A 27,098-nucleotide genomic window follows, 5' to 3' on the forward strand; every position below is an offset into this window, starting at 1 on the left:
AGAGCTGGAGTTTGTTGGCTGTGCTGTGAAGAGGAGTCAGTGCTGTGAGGGGGATGCCCATGAGAAATCACCCAGAAGGTATGGGAGCCTTTGCAATAAGATGACAACAGAGTTTCACTAATTCAGTTTGTACAACACCCTGTCTAGCTGGCCACCCATTAGACAGTGAGGGGTGACAGGCAATAGGGTTTCCAGTATTTTCAGTCTGTTGTTGTAGAGTCACTTTCTGGTGTCACAGCAGAACGTAGCAATTTTGAAGTAGACACATTTTTCAGATTTAAGTATCTTCCCCCTTTAGTAAACCACGATTTTGAATTGTTATGACTTTTAAAAGTTTTTTCTTTTACATTTTTTATTGTTTTAATTTTTTGTTAGAATTTGTTTCTAAATACCTACATTCAATCTTCGTGGTGCATATTACTGAAATGTATGCAAAGGTAACAGACAGTAATCACACAGTAAAAATTGTATCCTAATGGGATTATGGTGTCTATTTTGTAAGTTTGCAGAGCTGGAAACACCATGATATCTGCTTGATATGTGCATGAGGAGTGGTAAGATTAAACTAGAAAACCCTGTAAACACCAGGGAATGGTCTTGATTTCAGAGGCTTACATCTCAATACCTGAAATGTGAGTGAATTCCAATACTTCTATATTGGATATCTACATATGTATATTTGATATCTTTATATATTGGATATCTATGTATCAGCATATATGAAGCTGGCTACTTGCCAAAACATACATTGGCTTTGAAATGTTGTTTTTGAGGAAATAGTCACCATCCAGAGTTGAGTTGAACAGCAGTGTCATACCCCTAATTATTTGTCTTTTAAATGGCTTTTTTTATTTAGGTGTCTGACCATTTACTTTGAGTAATTTTTGTTGGGTGGGAAAAACCCCACCAAAATATTTTTTACATAGATCAGGAAAGACAGGCTTTTAAAGGGGTCACTTTGTGTAGGTAATTTTAGAAGTGTTACCTCTTTAATAAGGGAGTTGGAGTATTTTTTTAGAAAAAGTAGGCATACTTCACTATTGATTATAGGTTATCCCTTATTCTTCTGTTCATTATTAGCAGTCACTTTGAGTGATGCAGGAAACAAATTGAAAGACGTTTCTCTTAGGAGTCTCTGTACAACCAGGATGGAAGCTTTACTCTCTATAATTACCCTGACATTGAATGTATCAGGAGTGACAAGGCCAGGATGTTGTTTGAACAAATAATTTTCTTTGACAGTGAACTTATACCTTCCTTAAGAGCTGCCTTTTCCCAAGAACCATTTCAATGTACACTTGCCTAAGAATTATGGGGGTGCTATGGCTGCAATTGGACTAAAAAGGCTCTGTTGTTAGAAGGATCTATGAACACCACATGCAGTATCTGCTACTTACCTGTGCTTGACTTGTGACATACCCAGTACTACTAACCATGTCCACCATTAGGGATACAAGCATCAAGAGTGATGTAAGTCCTGCACTGCATTTGGAGTCCAGCTCATGTGGAAATGCACATGGAGGCATCAAAAGCCTATAAAAGGTGCATTAATATGGTACTGCTAGTCCTGTTGGTGGGCTTGCAGTCACTTGCAGTCAGTGCTTATGGCTCACACTCACTGTGTGTAGATTTCTTTTTATTTTCCTTCATTCCTGATTTGCAAGCCTCTGTCATTGCTATGAAGTGGTTTGGCACGTATGCATTGATTTGCTCTGCAGAAGGATGCGTACGTGTGCTGTTGTTCCACATATCAGTGGCAAAGTCTGTGTCCAGTGTTTAAAGGTCAGGGGGAGAAGCAGCAGCTGTGTATGTGCATGTAAAAGGAGATGGCATGAACAGCAGCTGGGGTAGTTAATGCGTATGAAAGGAAAGGTAAGAAGGCAGCAGAATAGGTCATGGCTCAGTTGCCTTTGACCTATTCGTTGTTGCTTGTCCCTTCAAACTTAAGCAGAGTTATCCAGGGGCCTAGGAGAAATGGCTGTTTTAGCCAGTCTGTATCCCTGACAAAGTGAAAATGCTCATTGCAGCCCACTTTTGAAACTTTTATCTGTGATAGTTTGAAGCAATTTTACAGTATAATTATTTCATGGAGGGAAGATCCCCATAAGGAAGTTCTTTCAAAAATTTCTCTTCTGGTCTTCATCATTTCACTTCTATTTCTTGTGTGTCACACTAGATAGATTTCCTTCTCCTTAGAAGTTCCATCTATCAAATATTCATGGATGCTTATGCTCACTCTTCACTATTAGATAGCAAAATTCCATGTGTTTAACTCCTAATCTTTCCTCATAAATCAGCTTCTCAGTCTTATGATTCATGCTACTCTTTGCAGCCTGGTGGTGAATATTATCAGAGCTGCACACAACCTTTCAAGCAGAATCACAGCTAATAGAAGTAATGGTTATTGTTTTTCTGCAGTGTGGTTTCACCTTCTGTGATCACCAGGAAGGCTTTATAAACCACCAATAATACATCCTCAGATCTTCTTACATTATTTCTTTGTTTGACTGGATTATTTGTGGGTGTTTCTATTTCACTTGAGTTTAATCTCCTGCATCTCAGCAAGATGCATATGGGATTTTGCTAGTAGTGATCCCTGGCATATGGCTCCAAGGTGGCACATTGTTCCTTATAGCAACGAAGAACTAGCACTTCTAATGTAAAAAAATCATTAAATACCCTCAAAATCCAAGTGTTCCATATCTAGTTTAATGAGAGAATGCTATTGCTATCAGCTGAGAACTTTCCTGTTGATTTTGAAGCTTATGAATGAAAAATACTAGATTACCATGTGTTGATTTTATTACAGTAATGAATTGGGGTGATTTATAGTTAGAAGAAACTCAGGTATTTGGTGTGGTGCCTTTAACTCTGTTTCTTCTCTTTATTTTAAATGGGTAATTTTTCTCCTTTGAAACTTAATATTAAAATATTTTTCATCTTGGTTTCCATAGTGGACCTGGTCTTTATGAATATATATCTAAAAATGTGAAGAAATAAGCAACCTAGGTTTTTGGAGGTTTTTTCTATTATTTTTTCTTTATGCCAAAGATGACTACTATTTCAGTAGTAATTTTAATGTCTTCCAGGTGTTCAAAGCTTTGTGATTCTGATAATTTTACATGACATTATGCTGCTGCAACCATCCTTGAATGAGTTTGTTTTGTACAAGTACTGTACAAATACAAACCTATTTGCAGATCTAAATCTTAAAAGCAGTCATTCCTGCTTGAGTAGCATTTCAGAACAAGTAAAGAATGACTCTAGTACATTGCCAATTTGCTTCTTGTGTATCCTGCAGCACTGTTTTTAACCTTGCCATTGCAGTGAATAGAACTCCAGGCCATATTCACAGCTCCTCTCTCAGTCATGAAATAAATCAGTTAAGATCCATCTTCTTCTTTGCATCTTCCTTTTACTTGAAATGCTTAATGTTTAAAATATTTATTGTTAATAGTCCTGTCATTTAAAAATTATCTTATCAGATAATTTCCTATCATTTAAAATATTTACTGTTTTTCTTTCTAACACTCTGGGGTGCACTAAAACCTGTCTTAGTAGTAATTTTTACTTTTCCGTAGGTGTTCTGGTATGTTTGTCACTAATCCCCAGATTTTAACAAGAGCAAGCAGTAAAATGTCAGGGGCAGAGTGAGTTTGAGAACTTGTTTCTGGCCTGAACAGGTAAAAGTCTCTACTGAAAAGAAGGGTGCACAGAATTGTTATTTTGTGAAGTAAGAATAAGTGAGAATTAAGAGAAGAATGAGTGAGAATGAATGAGGATAAGATAAATGACTGTTGTAATAAAATGCATGTATTTCTGCAGCTCTTATTTTCAGGAAGGAAAGTTATTTCTTTTCAGAAATATTATAAATGGTGTGTATTAGCAAACATAGCATGCCACGAATGAGAGATAAAATACTCAAGAAGCCATAGTGATGCAGAATGCAGGTACTTTATTAATAATGCCTTAGGAATTGTTGGAACTGTCAAGAGTACAATTGTTTAGTGTTGGAAAGAACTCTTTGAGAGAAATAGATCAAGTTTTTGATATTCAAGCCTTACATGTACCATGTAGTGAGAAATTTAATGAGAAACTGCCTTCTAGTGTAAACCACTTTGTAACTACAGGAATGGTGTATAGAAATATACCAGTTTTGGTATCTAGACCATATCAAATAGGCATGGTGCCTTTGGGAACTCAATTCCTTGTCCAGTTTTTTTAGAGCTCCACACTTGTGACTCTGTATGATGCAATTTTCTGCTCTGTCTTCTGTAGTTTAAACTGAAGGGCTTGGGGCTGACCTTGGAGAACAATTGTCTTGTCATCTGTTGAGTGGGATTGTTGAAGAGAGATTCCTTTCAATAACAAAAGGGAAGAGATGATAGGGGATTTTCAGTGTTACAGGATTCTGTGTTTGCCCTTTGTGTGAAGCTCTGACCTTTCAGACATGCTGGTAAAGGGTGGAATGTGTTCCTTTGTTTTTCAGATAGCCATGACTTAACTCACACATTTATTCCACAGCAGTAACGTGCATCGAGGTGCTTTTGTGAGTCCTGCTTCTGTCAGTTCCTTTGAACTGTTACTCTGTTCTGGTTCTTGGCTTCGATGCAGCTCACAGATACAATAATAAAGAAATTCCTGATCATCTGTATGCCGAAATAGATTGGTACAAGTGGTATCTATCAAAGTTCTGACACTAAATCTCTAGCAAACCTTTATCTTCAAAGGGCACAAATGATGGAGACAAAAGCTGTGTGTTTGTCTTAGTGGACTGCTACTGTATTTATGAGTTTTGACAGCAGATCATGTATGTATCTAATTTTTGACATGGGGAAAGCATCTAAGCTTCAGCAGTGAATGGAAAAAAAAAACTTTTATCCATTCAGACAAGATTGCAGATTTTGACCCAAGTAGTTAAAATATGTGCAAAGTTATAAGCAACTCAAAAAAAAAGATACAGTGAAGGTAAAGGAAGATTTAGGTATTGTCTTCAGAAGTCTGCTCTGTATGTGAACACAAACCTCAAGCAATAATCAAGGGGATATTGGAAACTGGCAGAGTTTTACCAGGAGCTGAGAGCTTGACAACATGAATGTTTGTTGCTGGTACCTTTCTCTTTTGAGATGCTCACAAAAATGCTGATGAGAGGGGATAGAAGAAGTCTTATGTAGTGGTGTATGGATGGTGATCTAGCTTTGTCTTTGCCTGTAAGGGGAATAGCTTACTCTGTGTAAATATCAAAGGAGCTGACAGCTGCTGAATTTGAAAATTATTGACTGTTGACTGTACAGCAATGCCTAAATATTGCATCTGTTTTTTTCTTTTAAGACACTGAGCCTCTGTAGGAGAAATTTGACTCTTCAGCAGTGTGTGATGAAGATGAGTAGGAGTTTATCTGGCTGTCTAAATGTGGAAAAACATGCTGGCCTGCTCATTCTTCTTGATCTAGCCTTAGCATCAAAGGAAATTTGCTTTGCATTATGAAGCTTGCTGATGTCAGAAGGAAAACAAAATTAGGCCCAGATGGCATGATGCTAAATAGAGCTGAGTACGAAGTGTGTGTGTAGAAAGAGGCCAATCAGTTTTTGCTGATCCTGTGTAAGTGTGAGGAGGAAGAAAAATATTTGCTTTTCAATTAATTTTCCTTAAAGAGACCCAAACTGTGTATATGTTATAGCTGAGCAGAAGCCTACATGAAAAAACTCACTGTGTTTAGCAGGAAGGTCCTGTTGTTAGTTCTCATAATTCTCATCTCCATCATGTTGTATTACTGACTGTTATCTGGAACCCTGATTTCATGACTAAACATGGTTCAACCCTCTGCAGATGGGAAAAGATGATTAGGAATTGTTCTTGATTTGTTAAAATCTTCAAGTGAGCAAAAATTTGTTTTACATTTGAGTAAGTTGGCTACTCATTTATCTAGAAGGGACATATATATCCACATTTGTAGGTAGGTATAGTTTAAATTAGATTACTACTAGAAGATTTGTTTTTGGCTAAAAAGTACTCAAGGAAGTAAAGACTTAATAATATTTATTTCTCACATTTAAAGAAGGAATTCCAAAACAAAAACCCATGCAATCTAAAATGTCTTGTATGGAGCTGAGCTTGATTTATTTAATACTATTTATATTTATTCCTAGATTACTCTGGGTTAGATTCTGGTTCCTTTATATGTGAATAAAAAATCAAGATCAAAATTAAGTTCTTTTTTCTGTATGTTTCTGCATGTAGTAGTGCTATGCATCAGTGCTCTCATTATTTGGTGTGAATTTATAATGTTACATGCTCATAACAAGATCTGTGTTTGTTCTTTTAATTTGAATAAGAAAGGTGAAAGTTCAGACCATGCCTTTGATTCTTCTTTGGGAAAGTTATAGTGTCAACTAGCAGGATTTTTGCTATATAAACTTTCAGTTATTGTGCTGATTAATATTGCTCTGAAATATTTTAGATATTTATTTACTAGATAGAGCACTGCTTTTATAGGTCATTACGTCTTAACAAAAGGTGTTTCATTTTTATCAGATGTGGAAGGCCCACGCACATAGTTGCACTGCTTCATCAGAATATTCTTATTGTGTCTCTTTTTTGTTTGCTCTTTTTATCACTTTCTGGTGATACATATATATCCTCTATGTATATTATATATGTGCTCTTTTTTCATAGAGTATGTAGTATAATGGCAGTTGTGGTCTGAGATTTCCCATGCCCACATTTCAAAGAAAGTCATAATCACAATCCGTGTCAAAGAGATTTATTTTAAAGGTTGAGGGGAGGAGGAGGACATTAGAAAAATGAAGAGGATAGAAGACCTTTCATATGATATGTTGGGGTTTTGGCTTTATTTAGTGTCTTTTAGTATATCTGAAACTAGGAAGTAAGCAGAGCAGAAAGGTGAATTTCACAGGCTGTCTGTAAACTGGAAGGACTCGAAGAGGTTCTCCATCCATTTCCTTATTAAAATCTGGGTACTACACCTTTTATTTATGAAGCTGTGTTACAGAATTCTGTGGAATGCAACCTTTCCATAAGGAGAGAAAAAGGTGTAAGTAAAATTTATCCCACGCCCCCCTCTTTGGTATCCATAACAAGTATCATTGCTCACTAAGGCTTCTTCAGGCAATAAAGGTTTGTGCTAATCCTCAGTAGAAAGCCTTTAAAATACCCTGTTTCTAGACTGAACGGAATATTCCAATGCTACTTCAGTTGAGGAGATAAGCAAAAAGCAAAAAAAAAGAAAAATTGGTTTTGCCTGGTATGGCATTTGGGCTTGTATCTGGAAGTTTTGTTTAGGCCTGGAAACAGATTATGCTTTCTATAACTATTGATTGCTTTTTATAAGAAATAGTCCAACCGGGAATATATAAGTTGCTGCCCTAAAGCTTTTAAAGTCATGATGTATGATTTTGACAGATGTTGTTTTGGTTTGCCATGATATTTAGCTTCCTTAAGTGTTCTGGCACTCTTCCATCAAAGTTTTTTTTTGACTAGTGAAGTTTAGTGTCCTTGCCTACCTCCAATTGAAAAGAGACAAAGGTGGTGGTGTCATAGTGTCTAGAAAACAACATGTACGGTGTGTTAGCATTCGTTTTGTAACCTGTTCACTCTACTTTAGCATGGAATATGACTCTGAGGAAATATTCTGTAGAATAATACAGTGAAGAAAAATAGATTTTGTTGTGACCTTTAAGCTGAGCTTTTCTGTTCTGAACCACATTATTTTGTTAAATACAAGGGAAGTGGTGCCAGCCTATGACCTTTTGTTACCATGCAACTTTGAGAAATGGCAAAAGTCATTCTCGTCCTCAAAAGTTCCATTACAGAGAGAGTTTTTTGGTTTTTTTTGTTTTTTTTTTTTCTTTTTAACAGGGAGAAAAAACCCCACCAACCAACCTTGAAAAGATTTAGAACTGTAGTCTTTTACCAGAAAAATTGAGCTGTTTTCAATATTGGCAGAAATTGAAGCTGATTCTACAGACAGTAATATCTGTAATTAATTACAATCCATGCTTTCCTCATGGAAAGCATGGTTTGATACCACAGGTACTTAATACCTCTGAGGAATGGATTTTCACCTCATCAGTCCCTTCAAGAAAGGAAGCTCTAGCAGAGACTTCTTAAATTATTTATCCTAATTTTCAGGACTTTGGTGAATTTGCATTTGTAGTTCTGTATCTTTGATGCAGTAGAATAGTTCACATTCAGCTGGACATATCTTAATAATTAAGAGATGAAATGTCCAGAGAAAGCGAAGGTGGACTTTGTTTTAAATATTGATGTTGCAATTTAATCTTCTTTAAAACCTTTTCCCACTCTGCTATCCAGTGCAGGGTTGCCACAGAATGGTGATGACCTTCCCTGGGGTGCCAGATCCTGTAAATGAGGACCTGTTCAGAATCAATCCTTCCTCAGGACTGGAGTATTGGAGTCCTGCATGCTACTCTATAGTGCTTTGTAAAACTCTTCTCATTAGCTATACATTAGGATAGATTTAGAGCACTAAAAATACGTGTAGAAGCTATTTGTGAGTTGGGATTAACCCTGAAGTGTTCCTTTTGTTTGTTTCTTCTAGCAGGCGGCTAAATGAAGCTGCTCCAAGGTTGCCTCCCATGTTTCTTCAGAGATAAACATCTTCTGGGCAGTCTTGAACCTTACATGTGTTTTCCTGAAATTTATATTGAAGGTTCTTCATGTAGGTATTTGCCTTATCTCCTTTACCAGGGAGGATTTCACCCATGTGCTTCTGACATTCTTCAGTTCTGGTCATTGACCTTGCTCTGAATATTTCTCTTCAGGCAGGTGAAATTGCATTGTAATCAATTATGAAAGTGATGCTTTGGAGATGTGCTCCCAAGCAGGCAGACCTCAGCTAGCCTAGCATCTCTGGAGTGTGAAACCACAGTGGACTCATCCTGTGCTGGATCCTCCTTTTTTGGATGGCTTGTATACTTCCAGATCATGCGCTGGACAAACTTGTTAATGAGAGCAGGCAATCCAGTCAAGATTTTTAAAACTTATTTTGCTAGATTTTTAAAACTACACCCAATGAAAAAAACATTTTTGATGATACTCTTAGAATTGGAGCTGTGGAGCTATATTAGTGATAGATGTTCTGAGCTGTACCTTTCAAGTTGCATTCAGACTATAAGACAGATTGATCAAAATAAAGCATGTGAGTGCACTTTGTAGAAGGAGAGGACTTCAGAAATGCTCCTTTCTTTAAGAACTATCTAAAGACTGAAGTTTTCTGGACAGAAATATAATACTGAGAAACTTGGATCTGAATCCAGTTTGCTGCCTTGGACCCATGCTATGCTTTCAGGAGATGGGCTGCGAGAGTTTATAGAAGATGAAGATAAATAATGTGCCTGTACTGTGTCACTGACAACTGATGCCTTTTCTGTTTTTAAGCCTCAGTTCCGTCCATTTAGCACTGTAGTTCCTGTCTTCTGCCTTGGGCTTTCAGGAGGAGTGAAACACTGCAAACCATTAGCCAGATACGACAGACACATCTAAGTTGTTAATCAAGGACAAGGTAGATTGAGTAATGGAGGAAAAAACCCTAAGCTGCCGAGTTTCCTGATACAATCCTGGATCAGCAAAATCTGAAACAGCTTGACCAGCTGTCACAGCCTGGAAGTAAGCATGATTGTTATAAATTCCTGTTCAGCTGAATGGAGATGCTACTCCATGTGTCAGGGAAGTCTTATGCTTTATTGTGTAGTTGCCTTTATTACAGCAGCTTCTTAGTCATAGAAGTTTTGGCTAATAAGCTCTCAACTATTATAACTATCTTTAACAATCTCCTGACTTCTGCAACAAACTTCAGGTACTGAGTGAGGGGAAGAATACAATCACTGTACCTGCTAGGATAGAATGAAAGGAGAGAAATCAAGATGGAAAAGAGAGAAAGGAAAAGGTCACTAGTCCTTAGATCTCATGTCCTTTCTGCTGCTATGGATGGTCCAGATCTGAGGTCACTAAAACAGTGAATGAGTATGGAACCTATCCACTTCCTTTTATAGTTTACCTGGTGCCCACCTTGTGTACAAAGTAGATTTTTCACACCAGCTGTGCCATGTAATTCATGGGTGTGTTCAGCCCTTTGGAGCCCTTCAGGAAGTGATGGGGTCAGGACTTGGGGATCTGTGGTGGTTATAGAGCTCTTTAGTGAGCTGTCCAGGACTCAACCCTTTTCTAGACATAGGTGCACTGAGCATGAATGTCAAGGCAGAAAAGGAAGTTGGCTCAGAACAGCACTGCCTCATCTCTGCAGGACCCTCTTTTGCAATTGCAACTTTTCCTGTTGCAACAAGCAGATCCTCTCCAGCAGCCAGTTCTCCCAGCTAAGGTACACACAATATCCAAGTCATGCTTGCCTTGTAAAGCTGTATCCTGAAAGTACCTCAGAGACGATGGGGCAAGGCAGCTTCATAAGCAATTTGTGAAAGGATTGTTTTTTTCAGTTAATGAAGTGGCTTTACAGTGCTTTTGTTCAATTTTAGGAAAGTGAAATGGGCAGGAAAGAAGCAGCACTAGTAGGTTTGGGAAACCCTTTATGCGATAGTGTTATAGTAAGAGATGGGGGAGGAATGATCTTTAATGATTAAAAACTAATACAGATGTATGAAGGCAATGAAAACAAGGATCTCATAAGGGAGAGTAGTATTGATGTGGCAATTGTGCATGGTGGCTTAGCAATAAAAGAAAACAGGAGGGAATATGGCAGGGATGCAAACTCAGGTCTGTTAGTTTTTTTGCTTGTTGCTTAAGGATCAATACCTTATTAGAGAATGTGCCTGAACTATGTGGATGTGGGAATACTTTCTGAGCAAGGAAACCACAGAGATTTTCTGGCAAGATCTATCATCTGAATGATGAAAGAAGCAGGATCTTTGGTGTGCTCTGGAGCACAGCTCCCTATTCATATGGATTTGGAGTTAGTGGTAGCAATTATGATGTGTGGTACTCACACTGGTGTAAAACCTACCAGGGTTCAGTCTGAGCTTTTAGTTTGCCAATTAGTGGAGCTGCTTCAGTCTGCACTCATTTATCAGTTCATTCAATTGAAACTTAACATGGCATGAGGTACCTGTCTACTGATCTGCTTGAATCCAGCTGATGTCTGATGCAGGGAGGAAGCCCAATTTTACTTGCCACTGACAGCTCGAAATGTGTCAATAAAAAATTGCATTTAATGTCTGTAGTCCTGAAACACATGTGAAGGCAGTCTTTTTAGTCTGCTTGCTTGCTTTCTTGATTATCATCTTGCCTGTGATGACAGGAAAAAGCCCCAATTTTTCTCACAGTGTCTTTCTTTGGTTTTGTGTAATAATTATAGGAAGGTTAAGTGAGACCCAGAATTGACATACTGAAAAATTAAGATCTCATGGCCTAACTGGATCCTTGTCCATGATTTGGAATTGTCATAGCATTTAGTGGGACCTCTGAAGGACCAATGCAGTCCTGTTTTGACACATGAGGAGATGCATAAATTCCTATTTGGCAAAAGGATAGTTGCTAAAATAATAATATAGTAATATAGCAGTTTGTTTTTATAGTTGAAGTGAAAATCCAAAGGCACTCATGCACTCATATTTTACATAATTAATAATGCCTCACTTTGTTTTCCTTCATTTTTTGGGATTCTCCTTTAACATTCAATAGGAAATTGAACTCCAAATTATTTGTTTAAATTGTATGAAAGAAGTAAGGCAAAGAAGTCCTGTGTTCACTGAAGGTTAGTTCAAATGCTGATAAACAGACTATATAAGTTCCACTGCACCTAAACCAAAACAAAATCTTTGGAACATTTTTAGTACTGTGGCTTAGTTCTAAGATTTGCCGTCCTGTTTGAAAAACTTGGAGTAAAAAATGTTCACTTACCATTACTAGGGAGTGGATACTGGCTGAACAATGGCATTGCTTTTTAGCTTCCTGCCAAAATTCTCTCTACGTTGCTGTGTGTTTTCTGGATATACACAGCTGCTGTTTTTCTTTCAACCCTAAGTACCAATTCAGGTTCATTGCTATTTTTTGCCTTGATTCATTTTTTCATCCTCTATTGGTACCTTTTGGTTCTTTCAAGGCCATTTTCCTTATCTGTTTGATCTGGCAGGAGGATCTTTATATTTATCCCAAATTCTGCGGCTGATAGCTAAATCTACTACATGAAAAAATAAAAGGAAACTTCTTTTTCATATCACTTTTCTACACAAGATAGTTTGAGAAGCCTATCTATTTGCTGCTGTGAATTGATTGCTTAGTTGTACTGAAATTCATGTTGAAATACTTCAAATATATTTTTTCTTTGTATGATCATGCTGCAGCATCCCCATTTACTGTCCTTGTGCCTTACAGTCAAATCTATTCTCATGGACTGCAGTAATGAAGATTAGGCAGACTCCATTGGAGAGTGTTAAGTTTTGGATTTTGTTTCCAAAGTAAACAACTACCTGGCACTGAAAGGGTTTCCCCATTTTATCAGTGCAGGCAGTTAATCACTCATGGGCTACAAGGGCTGCTTTTGCTGTTTGCTTGCTCCTGGGCTGCTTCTTGTTGCTTGGATTGTTTCAGCATATTGCATCACCCTGTCCAGAGCTCATGCAGAAATGTTTGTAATTCATCTTAGTGTTTTCCTGTGTCAGTTGAGGTTGCAAACCAAACTAACATCATTTTTCAAAATGCCACTTTAGGTGGCAAAGAACTGAATCCTGTAGTCCTTACTCAGCCAAAAATAAAAAAAAGAAGGGAAAAAAAAAAAAGAAAAAATCATGTTTGCTGATTTAACAGTATTGAATCAGGCTCGACTGTCTATAGAATTAGAGTTTTCTGAAGTTTACCACTGATTTCAGTCACTTTAGTTATTTTCTGCCAATGTTAAGAATGAGCTGCACTACACTGTAGATTGTTTTTTACATGCTTGTAATATCTGAACGGAGATTTGAGATGTGAAATTGTATTTGCTTAGGTACAGATTCTCATTATATAATTGACTTGGAAATGTTTCAAGCAGTGACACTTTTGACTTATGTTTGTGGTAATAGATCTAGTCTTTAATACTTTTCCCTCTCTGAGGTTTGCATGAGATTTTCTTTGACCTGCAGTCTTAAATAACCAGAATTTTGAGTGACTTGTTTAGCAGGGTGAGGAGCTAGAAGATAATGATAGCATTCAAATTTCATTAAATAAAGTAGCTCAGCAATGAAAACATCCTTTTAATGTTACAGAGGCCTGAAAGTTCACAGTCAACTCAACCCTATTGTTTACTATAGAATTCATAAATACAAATTATTAATAATTACCTACAATTTTTAGATCATGCTATGTTAAAACCTAGAGGACGTAATCTCCAGTAAAGCATGCCCTTCTCTTTGGATTCTTTACTGTTGAAAAAGGTTTGTTTGCTCACAACTGTGCTTTCCTTTTAGGGGTGTCTGTTGATGTAATAAGGTATTACTATTCTGTATAAACTTGCTTGCTTTTTAGAATACAGTTAAAAATATCAGTCAGTCATGAAACACAAATATGTAGAAAATCATAAGTTTCTTTCTCTAGGGAGAAAAAACTGGAGTTGTTTTTAAAAGGAATCATGACATAGTTGCTGTTACAAGAGTAATTGATGCAACTGAAGCCATCACACTTACTGAAAAACACAGCAACTTTTTAATTTAATGGAAAGGTTTTGAAAATGCAGGAAATGCCCCCATATCCATAGAAAAAAGAAATGTCTTCCAGAGTTATTTGTCTTCCACTTCCATAATGTCACAGGCATTAATTAATCTTTTCTCACTCAATTGGCAGAATGATAACCTCCATTTTATAGACAGGTAAAAATGGAAAGGTCAGAAAAATTAGGAGCTAATTCTGGCAGGCTGCATTACAGTATCATTTTTGTTTGGAGAGAGTGGTTTTGAGTCTGTTTCCCACTTATTCTTGTGGATTTAGTTTGAAAGACAGTTTTGGGGTACATAATGGTACTCTCCAGTATAGCCTGCTCTGAAAGGGATTTTTTGACTATCTTGGCAAGACCATAGAATTCTGTGTGATGAAATAACTCATTGAAATGAGTCATGGAAACAGCCAGATGTATTTGGTCAGAGTATTTTCTCAGCTGCCCTCTTATCCTGTAGGCTCTTGTGTTTCTGCTGTCAGTCGTGTTCAGAGGGCAGATTTAACTCCCCAGGCCTTGCACCACTATAGCTCATCCTGAAGGCTGAGGTTCTCTAAAATACAATTCTTGAACTAAGTTAATTTTGGCCAAGTCATTTGCTGTAAGGTAGCTTAAAAAGTAAACATTTGCATTTGATTTGTGACCTGTGGTTTTATGGAGTGTCAAAACCAGCTGAGATGTGAAGCAGAAACTTGCTGTAGATTTTCAGAATTCCAAACAGTTAAAGCAAATGCAACACCAATGCAAGACAAATTCTGGGACATATTTTTTCATTATCTATCATCTTTCCTTTGTTTTAAAAACATATTTAGGACTGGGTCTTGAGTCTGTGTTTGTGCCTCAGGGAGTTGCTGGCTATGAAACTAGGGTGAGGGAGTCCCCTTGGCCACTGTAAATAGATCAAAGACCATACTTTACTGTGCCCAATTTTGAAATATATGGGTGTTGTTTTTTTGGGGTTTTTTTTTTTTGTTTGTTTTAGTCCTTGGTCAAGTAGATTACTTTTACTATTCATAAGGTGGTATAATTGAGCCCATTAACTCATCAGTTCCAAAAATAAAAAACCTTTCCTGATTTTGGTTGTTCTCCAAGCAAAGCTGAACAGACTAACGTACTTTAAAAAAAGTGCAAAATGAAAGAGATGATCTGCCTTTGCACTGAAAGCAGAATGCTAGATGAAATCAAGGTTTTTTTGTCAGGAATGCAATTTGGAGGTTTTAATTCTTTACTTTGGTGGGTCTGCTATTCTAAGGACATCAAACAAAAGCAGCACTGCTTTTCCACAGACATTAAATGAGTATGCAGTATTCTGAAGGTGTGTATAAAATGCTTAAAAATCTGGGTTTCATTTACTGCATGCTTTAGCCAAGGCATATTAATGTCTCATTAAATGTGTGAACTGAAAATGTAATATATGGAGTCTACAGAGTGGAATCTCTTAGTAGATGATCCTAATCAATTGCAAGTAGTGAGCCATGGGAAAATACCTTATGAATTAAGTTATCCCCATATGTGATAACCCTGTCTGTTGTATTTAAGGTAATTTTGAGGAAAAAAAATTGCTTGGTCAGTAATAGTGAAATTAAGAAGTTTCCCCTAAGGTGGGAAAAAGGAGCATGTTTTATAGAAAACCTTTATGGTGTATCTCTGAGTGAAGTGCTATGTATAGTGGAGGTTTCAAAGTGTACAATTTCTATTTTCTGCTACAGCCTGGACAGAAATGGAAGTAGAGCAGTTTTTTCCATTTGGGAATGAGATCCAAAAGTCTTGATGCTTCAGAGTATTCTAATCAATTAATAAATTAACATCAAGCATCATTTCTGTCCTACCCAAGACTTCTTGACTGATAACAGCACAATTGCTTGGACTGTAAGAATGTGTAACATCAATGTATTTTAGGGAAGTGCATTTGGTCCAACAGGTGTCTTAGTGAAAACCTCACAAGCAGAACTGACTCAAAATATGTGAATTTGTGTTCCTCCAAGTGAGTATATGTGTTCCTAGAGCTTATGAGAATGTAAATAAGGTAAACTGTGGAAGTAGTGTAAATGTTAGCTAAGTATGTGAAAAGTGCTGTGGGCAACATTTGGGATTTGGGTTTTTCTAAAGTAGGGAGTTAGGTAGAGCATTTCTGGTGCACTAAAAGAAATGTCAAAAGGTGGTTTAAGATCCCTGTACTCAATAAATAAATATTCTTCACCATTTTAGGGACAAGGGGTGGTTAGCTATCCTTTCCTATGTTTTACTGTCATAGGTGCTGTAATTCTTTTGATAGTACATCTGGGGAAAGCATACATTTGAGAATCATAAACAGCTGACTCCAGTTTTATGGTGGTGACATTATGAAACTGTGACAGCTAGCATAACTTGATATCTGTTGCTGACCTTTTCCAAAGATATTTAGTGTTGGAATGCTATTGGAACAATTCCTTGATTAACACCATGTGGAATTTGAAATTGCTTGATGAATCAGGGCCTAAGGCAAAAAAATTAGAAACCAATGCAAGTGTGCATCAGCCTCAAGAAATTCAGTTTGGAAATTGATTTAGATCATTATTTGTTGTCAGAAAAACAGGATTAGCTAGAGGCAAGACATGTCTCCCTGAGTGGAGTGCCGTTCTGGTTTGTTTAGGTTGTTCATGTCTACTGCCCTCTGTTATTCCTGTTCTTGTTCTGCTGTGCCTCTGTTTCAGATCCTTCTGTTTCTCCAGTGCTGAGACTTTGTTCCAGTTACCTGAACAGTATTTAATAAAACTTGATATTCTAGGAAAATTAAATTGTAAAAATTTATAAAAATGGCAGTGGGTGTTTGATTTGCATTGTTAGACACAAAGGTGTTTTACTGTGCTTACCTGTGTTTTGTGTTTCCTTACCTTGGAATTGTGTGTATGGGGTAAATGAAAGAATAAAGACTATTTACTTTTCATAATGCTGATTCAAATTACAGACAAAGATAATACTTTCTACCTTTCATTTTGCATTCAGAATAGGGAAATCTTCTGATTTTCTGCTCTTCCCCCTCCACAGGGATGTGCCGGACAGATTCTCCATGCTGGCCTTGTAAGAATCCAAGTGATGTGGCTCTTAGCTACCACCATTGAAGTTGCTCTTGGCTTTCTGCCAGCTCCAGGTCTCTTGATATTTAATTTCATACTGAAAGGAAGAATAGAACGAAGAGTAATGATAATCTGACATGCTTTAGGATGGCTGTTGCTTTCAGGTATGCTCAGAAAAAATTCAGCTGTTTGAATTGCAGCAGTTGTTTCCTTTGGTGCCTTATAATGATTTGAGCTCTTTGCCTGAAGATATTGTCCCAGCTACCCCTCTGACATGGGGTCGTATTCAGTGTTCTGATTCTTCAAAGCATCTAGGAACAATGTGTCCAAGGAGGCACTGCTTTGATGTGGTATCCAACTGACAAAATTCTGCAATAGATCATGACAAAAACCTCAAATCTCCTAAGAGGACAGCTGATGGGCTTTATTGCTGATATGATTGTGGACAGCTGCAGATCCACTGCCTCTAAGATCGTAGTATAAAACTTACTTCTCTTTAAAATAATTTTTCTGGTGTCAATGTGTCATAAAAAGAAATTCTAAGTGTGCGCTCTTGTCTTCTAAGAAAAGCAATAGCCAGATGTCAATAATGCTCTTAATGTGTGGAGGTGCCCTAATGGGCACCTGGTATCATACCTGAACAGGAAAACTAAAATGCCCAGAAATCATCCAGGATATAAAGCAGATCAAGACCTACTTCACACCTTCCAAAAGAAGGTGTAGATAAAAATTCAGTGTCTTCTGTAAATGTTACAAAACTGAGCACTCCAGTAGTTTATTGTAAAAAGGTAACATTTAGCAAATTTTCTCAACATTGAGACTAAACCAATAATCTTTCATCATAATTTACTGCAATTTGCTGATTCCCTGCTCTCTACAAAGTGCTGTGTGTTGCAACTTGTGGTTCAGTTCTTCCAGTTCTGTTTTGGTGGCTTTTGGGCACACAACTTGGCACTGTCCCTGGATGCAAACTGAGATGTGCTGTAAAACTCTGTGCAGCCTTGTGCACCTCTTGCACAGCACTGGGGAGGGAGAACCCTCACAGAGATCAAGTACTGATGTTCAAATGTAAGCTCAGTGAAAACAGAACTGTTAAACATTCTCACAGTATAAAAATTGCTAAACAGAACTTCCCAAGAAAATTGAAAGTATCCTTCTGACCTACTGGTTAGCAATGAAGTCAAATTGACAGGCAAATAAGCAAATGGTTCTCCATCCTTTTGTTTGTTTGTTTTCTATTTAGGTGTTGTGGTCTTTACACAGGAGTTAAAATGTGAAGTGTAGGGTCATATAGTGTTAAAAGTGTCTATGGAACAGATTCTGCCTTAGAGCATGAGGATGAAGTAAATATTTGGAGAAGGTTGAGGTAATTCTGTTGTATGTGTTTTTCTTGTGTTTTTCCTCTGCTCTAAACTTAGTATCTGAAAGCTTAGAAATCTTCTTTACGTTGGTCCTTTTCTTTCCTTTTCTCTATAGTTGTGTGTGAGGTTGTGGTTGTTTTTTTTGTTTTGTTTTTGTTTTTCTTTTTTGTGGTTTTTTTTTTCCTTTCTGGTCTTTTTCCAGTGTGTTTGTTCTGTGTGGGTAGTTTTTTCCAGGTATCGTCTGCATTCCTTCCCTTTTACTTGTCTATTTTTTTAATTTATTGACGCATACCTAACACTACATGCTCATAGCACCTTTTATGTTCCACAGCTGACTTAATTTTAATTTGTGAGAGATGCTAAGCACACAAAAGGACCAAAATATAGGTGGATTGGATGGGCAACACACAGGGCAGTTTACAAAAACTTCCAAAACAAATGCTGTCAGCAAACAAATGATAAGTCCCAATACATCTTACTTTTACTGAATTGCTGCATGTTTTACACATTGCTCAATATTTATCAGTTTCATCAGCCTTTAAATGGGAACAATTGCTTTGAAAAGTGGATTCAGATTAATAATTTCACTCTACCCTCTAATTAGCCAGGTGTCTTCTGCTAAAATGCTGTTTTTTAACTTCAAGGATGATGAAGTTAAATTATGGCCTATGCCCTCTATGTCCCATCAAGCACTGGAAAGTGCCTGATTTTCTAGCAAACCAATACTTTCCAAAATATAATAGTGTCAAGCCTTTCAGTCATTGGAGGAACATGAGAGTCAAAGCTGTAACTGCTTTTGTCTTGCAGTGTGAAGGTAGTACAGTCTAGAACTCCTTTGGTAGAAATTATAGTTCGAATCAAAGCTGTCAGCTCAGGCATAAATGAATTCCTTGTTCATAACCACTAACCTTATGTCCTTCCTGTGTGTGGGAAAGGATTTGTTGAGGGGTCTGTGGCATGGATATGAATGCCACATGTTCTGTGCAGTATGGATGAACACTAAAAAAGGAAGGAAAAAAAAAAGCTGGTATGAGAACTGACACAGACTATGGCATATCTAGTGAAATGCTCATTGAGGTCATTCGACAGCAGCCACTTAGGCAAACAATTTATTAGATATTCAGCTTACCCTGGGTGTTCTCATCTATCAGTTCTGAGTCTGTAATATGCTAAGGCTGAATGAGCTTGCATTGAATGTGTGTTTAAGGAATATACAGAGCCCAATGTTTTGGTCTGTTAGAGTTACTGACTTTCAGTTAAATGCAATTAGCAACCTTGACTGGGCTTGATGGACCAGCTTTGTGAAAAAAAACTTCATACTTGGGAGGTAACTTGGAGCCTTGCCACAAATACCTTCATAGCCTACTCAAACATCCTCTTGTGCCCACTCTGCCCTGGTAAATCTAAACTTTCTCCTTACCTGCCATGTTTTATATGAAGTACTCTAGACGTCCTTTTTTCATTTGCCTTTTTTTTTTTTTTTAGTGTTTCCACTGATTAGCAATAAAGTGCACTAAGATCAGGACATTAATTTTTAGGTTTTCAGTTCTTCTAGGAAACAAGGTTTTGCACAAGAGGCACACCATCATATGAACAAACAGTAATAAAAAATGTCTACTCCTAATAAAGTGAATTTAGACCTTGCTCCAGTTTTTGACATTTATCAGCTGTGCCTTTGCAAACTGGCAGTGTGCAGGATTGTTTCTGAATTTAGGTGACACAGGATATATTTTCACATCTGCATTCTTGTTGGTATCCCAAAGATAAGAACAGTAAATGATCTGGAAATTTAAAAAATAAAAGTAACTGTGATGGAGTGGAAGAATGTGGTATCGAATATATTCTGGATGTTTGTGGTATTGTTGGTAAACATGACCAATCCCATTTATCATTGAAGTGAAACATGTCCAAATCTACAGGGTTTGGATTTCTTTTTTTTTTTTTTTCTGGGAAGCTGCACACACTGGTTTCATTTTGTTCCCCTTTACTATTCTTTCTTTTGAGTAGATCTGTAATAACAGCAGAAACCTTACTGTTCTCATAAAGTACCCATAGCCTAAATATTCAGAGTTGTTTTTCTTTGGTTTGGGAGTCTACATACCCTTTCAATTTTTTTATATTATGAAATATTGAAGTTGTGAATGACATTTGTCATCCTTTAGCTGAAGGAAAAAAATTCATTCCTGGCAATAAATGGATGCAGCCATACTGCTATTGCTGAAATAACATCTGCTTATGGGACACACACAGATATCATGACTTTGATCCAATATTATTTTTTCCCTACATCAGTAGAATTAACTTGGGAATGATAACTTTTTTTGTTCTACATAATACTGCTAAATATTCTCAGCAATTCAAATCAATATAATTTTATAAGTTAGCATATAATATAAACTCAAATATGTATTCTTTGGACCGTTAAATCCTGCTTTCAGCATGAAGACGGATTGTTGGTGTAGTAAATTAAAGCTGCCTTACTGCAGCTATTTTGTCCAATGTTCTATCACAGGCCTATATTAATATTTTATCCCCTTTAATATCATTACATGATGCAAGCTTAATTTAAATAGATTTGACGGGCCTCTTGGTTGGCTTGACAACCAGAGGGAAAAATTAATGTTCTGCATTTAATCTCAGCTCAAGGCGCTAAATTATTTTGGAGGTCGAAGCTGTCATGCACATCATCCTAAATTATTGAATGTAATAACTATTAGCCTGGTGTCTATTTATAGATTTTTTAAAAAAAATAGTGTTTACTTAATGTATCTTCAGCTAATTTTGAAGGGAACCTCTTAAATTTTTCCCATGCAATGCAGTACTACTTTATCTTTTACAGATGCGGTATTGGAGGTTGTTTAACTAGCAACTGAAAAGGAGATGATGGTGTTGGAAGTCTTTAAAACTATGGGAAAAAAAAAAGAGCCTTTCTGGTGATGAATTGTGTGGTGTACAGGGACTGTGTAACATACTCCTAATTACTTCAGTTCAAATATATTTAACTTAGAAAGTTCATAAAGGAAATAATTGTTTTCATGTTTTTACTATTATTAAAGAGACATGGATCCCAAGGAGGAATGGAAGTGGTAAGCATATAACCAAAAAACCCCAGCTTAGATCTTAAGGACTGTTACCTGAAGAGTACCGTATGCTTTAGTAAACATGTAATGCAGAATACACTGAAATATAAAATAAAAAAGTTATTAGCAATTGTTTAAAGCTTGCTATTATAGGAGTCACATTAAAGCTTAAAATAATGTAATTATTCTCACTGATGATAGTACATGTTTGCATAGTTTTGCATCTCCTCTGCTGTCCTAATTTGTCATGCTAGATAATGTCAAGGAGTGTGATAATGCATGTATTCCTGAACAATATTAGACTTATAGGTCTGTTTGTTTTGTGAGGGCTCTGAGGAGGAACTAGTCTCTAGTATGTATCACACACCACTGTCTTCTGAATTGCCTGTTTTTTCTCCTGGCACAAGAATCAGTTTCTCTCTGATCCCATTGTCTGTGTTTTATTCTCATCTTTTAAAAACTGAAATAACAAGTTCTTTATCAGTATCATTTAATAGCAATCTCTAAATGATGCTTTGTGAACTCAAGTTTCTCTGAAGTAGCACAAACTGTGACCAATGGATTATAGGGAACCATGAACATCTGGAAGACATTCCCTTGCCATGGCTGGTGATGGACCAAAAATATTTGTGTTGCAAGACTGTGTGAACTTATCACAAAGTGATACCACTGTACTGGTTGTATGAGTTGTCGCATTTATTGTTTAGATGTATAGCAAGAGTGAGGCATCCATGGTGTGTCATTGATTCAATATTAGAATACTTAACATAACAAACTCACTCTTAGACATTGGTGTAACCATTGGTGTACAAGGCAGCATTCCCTTTTTATAGTGAAAAAAAGAAATTAAATGTATCCTTGTACAAAAGCCCATATGAAAATTTAATTTTTGGATTTGTGTTGCTTTGAACCAAGACAGGATGAAAAAATGTCTTTTTTTAATATAGCTGTAATTTAAGTAGTTCTGCTGTTCCCTGTTTTGACTGCAGTAGAATTTTTGTATCCTTAGAGTTAAATTTTCCTTTGGTTTTTTTTTAACAGCCTTCTAAACTCAAGCCCTTATCTGTCTCACACCAACTCTTCAACTGCTGCAAGTTCATTCTTGGAGCATAGGGCTTGAAACTTTGCTGAAGCAGACTCTATTGAATAGCCTGAATAATAAATAGGAATTGATAGATGAAATAATTGCCTTGGCATTCATCCACAAATGTTTGTAGCAAAGCTGGGGATGAAGCCTTAGGCGGCTCAACTCAGTGTGCCTTGACCACGGTCTTTGTTGACTCTAGGGGAAAGAGTTGTGTCCCTTCACTTTAAGAGCCAGATTGTCTTTTCTAAGGATTTTCAGTTATTTGTTACAACTTCTCTTCTTTGAGATTGGAAAGGGAGATGGGAAGAGGAATTTTTTTTTTCTCTTGAACCCCTCCCGCTGCTTTTTAAAATTTTGTTATTTTTGATTTGATAATTAAAAGTAGAGAAAATAACCCTAAAGCTAGCATTAATCCCGTAAGGACTTGTTTTCACTTTGCTCTAAATGATCTTGGAAAAGGAGGGTAAAGATTGGGGCAGGATTTTCTGATAGATTATTACATCCACAGTCCTTCAGTGTTCCTAATATCATGTCTCTGATGGTAATGAATGCTAGGAATTTCAGAGGGTTTTTTTGTAAAAAAACTTAGCAAACCAACAAGCATCCAAAACCCAAATCCTATGAAAAACAAAACAACACCCTGATGATTGTTTTTCAATAGCACTATAACGTCTCCTTTTTGTGATGTTGGAGTTTTTCTACAGTCTTTTTCTCCTCCATGCATTCCAAAGGTGTGTCCTTAGATTCCAGAAATACAGGAGAGACTGCTTTCCCTGGTTCCATGTAAGCTTTGTCTTTTTCAAAGAACCTTGCCTTTGAAATTAACTTCAATGTAACTTATAATAGAATTTTTTTTTTTTACCGAAGGCATTTGGTAGTCTTGAATGTTAGGGGTTTAGGCTTTTTTTCCTCTCCGCACCCTCTCTACACCCCACAATGGTTTATTTGCATGATATCCAGGCATCCCAGTGGATGGGTAAAGAGTCAAAGTTCTCAGCAGACACCCTGCATTTAGCATCCATAAGAATGTGGGCTTGTTACTGTGGTTGAGAGATGTTCCAGCATGAGCTCAGTTTTGATCTCTGCCTTGGACTCTTGGTGTACCCTGCCTCCTGCATCAGTGGAGAAATGAAGTGTCTTAATTGCTTCAGGATTCTAGGACCAGTGCTGATCCTTTCCTTACAGTGTCTTAGTTACTGAAGCATGGATTTTTTTCAGACCTTTTGCTTACTGTTTTCTTTACTTTTTAGTGGGCGACAGAAAGTTCAAAATAAAAGTTTCTGTCTTTTGCAAGAGAGTGTTCTGTGTGAGTACAGCTGTACACATACAGCATCCAGACAAACAATAGGAGCCAGTATATGCTTTGTTTGCTTTTTTCACTCCTTATTTATTTCTATTTGGTCTGATTCACTTAAAATACCTCTTCCAGAAAATACATTTTTTTTTTCCTTACATGTGGTTTTTCTCTAAGTCAGATAGCTTTTCCTGCAAAAATTGCTGTCTGGTTAATAGTAAATAGAAGAACATTGAACCTTGGTTGCCTGCTGGGAAGTATTACTGCTAGTTATTTTACTATTCTTCTAATTTGTATCTTAAGATATTACTTTTTGTCATATTGCTACTCTTTAAATTTCTTATCCTAAATAGAGATATAAAGGTAGCCCAGTAAAATAAGTGAAGTAATATTTATAATTTTAGAAGTGCAGGAAATTCCATCTTTAACCAAGATTATAAATAGTCTATTGACTCATATTCATCAAAACCTGCCTTTTGCTGTGCACTTTGAAATGCTGATGGAAAAAAATCTATGGGTGTATAACAGGCTAGAATAGCTTTCTGGATGCAATGTAAAAGTCATAGCATTCTGTGCTGCCTTTGTCACTCTTTTCCAGTGAATTAGCATGGCATGCCACTGTTAAACAGTTGGGGTAGGTCTTTGTAAGCAGATTGGAGCCTGTCCTTCAGTCTTGTGAGCAAAATTGAATGAACTGAGCATGATTAAGTAGTCTTCTCTTTAGTTCGGTCAGCTAATGTGGCTTTAGGTTTTCTAGCCTGCTCCTAAACAGTGTTTTTCAGTCATAACATATCCATTCAACTGAGAGCATGACTATAAAAGTACATGGAGTTTTTGCCTCATTGATACCCAGCCTTAAATAAGTTAGATTGAAAGGGGCTTGAGGATGCCAAGTTCAACCTTATTTACTTTAAAGTCAATGGTATTTTTGCTCTTAGCTTCCACAAGATCACAAACATCGTATAAGAACATGATTTCTCAAGCTATTTCACTAATTAAAAATTGATTTTTGGCTTTGTGTGGATTAAAGTTGCTACATACAAAGTTGTAGGTGGCTTTGTGTTTCCACACTGAAAGCTCAGTTGCCATACAGCTTGAACAAGAACTGAGCTGGGAATAGTGGTAAATCTAATTTTTCTTTGAAAACAACATAAAATACTGCGAACAATGCTACAACAACTGTGTACACAAATCTCTTGTTCCTGCAAAAATTTCACTGATTGTAGGATAAATCTTCCAGAACCAGCATTAGCTACATTTTTTCCCCAGGCAAAATCCAAGTTCTGACTGCACATCAACTTCTTTTGTTGTTCTTTTTTTTTTGGCTAAAATTCTTAAGTTCTTTTTGGGCTGCTAGTTTGCACTGTACATGATGATTTAAACCAGTTCTTCCCATAGGAAAGCAACAAACCCCTTCTGGATTTGATTGTTTGGTTGTTCTCACATGGAAAAACATGCTAGTTGTAAACGGTCTACTTTACAGAAACACTGGTACAGGATGTGTCTCCCAGCATCTGTTCAGCAACATTTGGAATCTAAACAGATTTGTTTGATTCTGAGCTGTTGAAGTAAAAATTTCTAGGTGAAGAACCTTTTTTGTGACCTATTTTCAGTTTGAACAACGCACTGAAGTTCATGGTGAGCTAAGAGGAAGGTCTATCTGGACCATAAACTTACAGTACTGTTTTACTATTGAACAATTCTAATAATTTCTTTAGTAGATTCTCAGGAAGGAATGATTTTGTTTTTCATTGTTTTTCATTTTTCCGGACAAGTTCAGGCTGGTAAGTATATAAGAAGCCTTCAAATCTGTAGTAAGAGTGATGCATGGTGAGGGTATGACTTGAATGGTGTGAACCTAAGACTGCCTAAATGAAGAACTTTAACAGAATGTACTTTAAACCAGTACAGTGTATTTCTGTGTGTCGTTCAGCTGGTAGGACACCTGTGTGTTTTTTAGCTTTCTACTATCACAGATACATCTTGTGAGGTTGTATTTGCTCAGGTTATAGCAGTGAATTGAAAAATAGAAACAATGGGAAAAGTACAGGTGCCTCCTCATAATACATAAAAAATGTGATGCAAAATGATGCATGGAGTTAATCAGTGAGGCTGTAGACCAGATGTGAACCAGTATCATTAGGCCATTGACCACAAGGAAGATTTATTTACCTGCTTGTCTCCAGTGCAGCAATAAAATATATGGATGTCCAGAAACATGTCACCGTCATCCTGCTGTTGTGGTGTTATAGGACATGCTATCCCTTTAAGTACACTTTTTAACACAGTTTTTAATGATTATGTGCTTAGTTACTTGATTCTTTAGCTTAAATAATTGAAGTGGAATATGCAGGTTAACTTGTATCACTTGTTTGTAGGTGGAAGCTGATGAAAATCCTTCTTGTTTTGCAATTTTTCCTAGGGAAGTGACTATGTTTCATATTTCCTAGAGCAGCAATACTCTTTTCTATGCTGCTGTTCAATAGAATGAACTAAGCTCTCTGAGATCAGCAAAAATGATGTTTGAATGCCATAGACTATTAAAAAGGATTAAAAAAGTAGCTAGCTACACATTTTAATACAATAGATATTTTGCTGGTGAAACTTCCCTGTATAAGCAATTCTATTCCTTGAAGTCCACAAACTTTTAATACTCCTTTCATTATTTTCTGTAATTTCACATCATATTTACATTTACCTAGAATTACCATTGAATAAAATCTAGTCTGCTTTCATTTCTTAGTGGTGATCCTCCTATGCAGTCTTACCTTCTGTTGACCTACATTTGCCATACAGCTCTCTTCTGAAAAGCTGACACTGTCTGTTGAAAAACATCATTTTAAATGGACTTAGTGCTCAGCTCAGCCTCTTAGAGTGAAAAGTCAGCAAAAAAAAAAGGCATTTCTGCTTTTTCCTACACACAACTTGGAGGTAATAATCTTAAAAAGAAATACAGGACATTTGCATTGCATATTGTTCAGGACTGATAGTTGAGCTTCTGTAAGATCATGGAATGGTATAATTGCAGAAAGTGTGGTGGAGGTTTCACAGGCCCCAGCAAAGTGGGGTGGTGGGGTTTATACCAGCAGAAAGCTTCTCTTCAACTGGTTAAGATCTGTTTGAAGGCAAATGACACATTCCATCCTTCATGCTGCATAAACAGTGCTGGTGAGTAACATTGGAACAGGGCCTGAAAGATGTACCAGATTTTTTTAGCTTTCCTGGCTGGCTCATTTTTCTTTGAAGAAAGCTTATTTGAAGGTGGCATTTATGTATGTATTGACTGGCAAGGAACACTCTGGATGAAAACACTAGTAGCTGTGGGGCTAGAGACACTAATTTCTTCACTGATTTTTTTTTTTTTTTTGACTGTTATCTTCCCTGTAGTTAGAGTAATAGTATTTTCAGTATCAGTTTTGACTCTGAGTTTTCTTTAGTTATTATCAGGGTTGGAAGGAGAAACAGTAGTAGGTGGGAAAGAGAATGGATAACAAACTTTTGAGTATCTTAATCAAGTATCACTGGAGACAATTGGAGAA

The sequence above is a fragment of the Molothrus ater genome, chromosome 4, assembly GCF_012460135.2.
Source record: "Molothrus ater isolate BHLD 08-10-18 breed brown headed cowbird chromosome 4, BPBGC_Mater_1.1, whole genome shotgun sequence".
In the NCBI taxonomy this organism is placed as follows: domain Eukaryota; kingdom Metazoa; phylum Chordata; class Aves; order Passeriformes; family Icteridae; genus Molothrus; species Molothrus ater.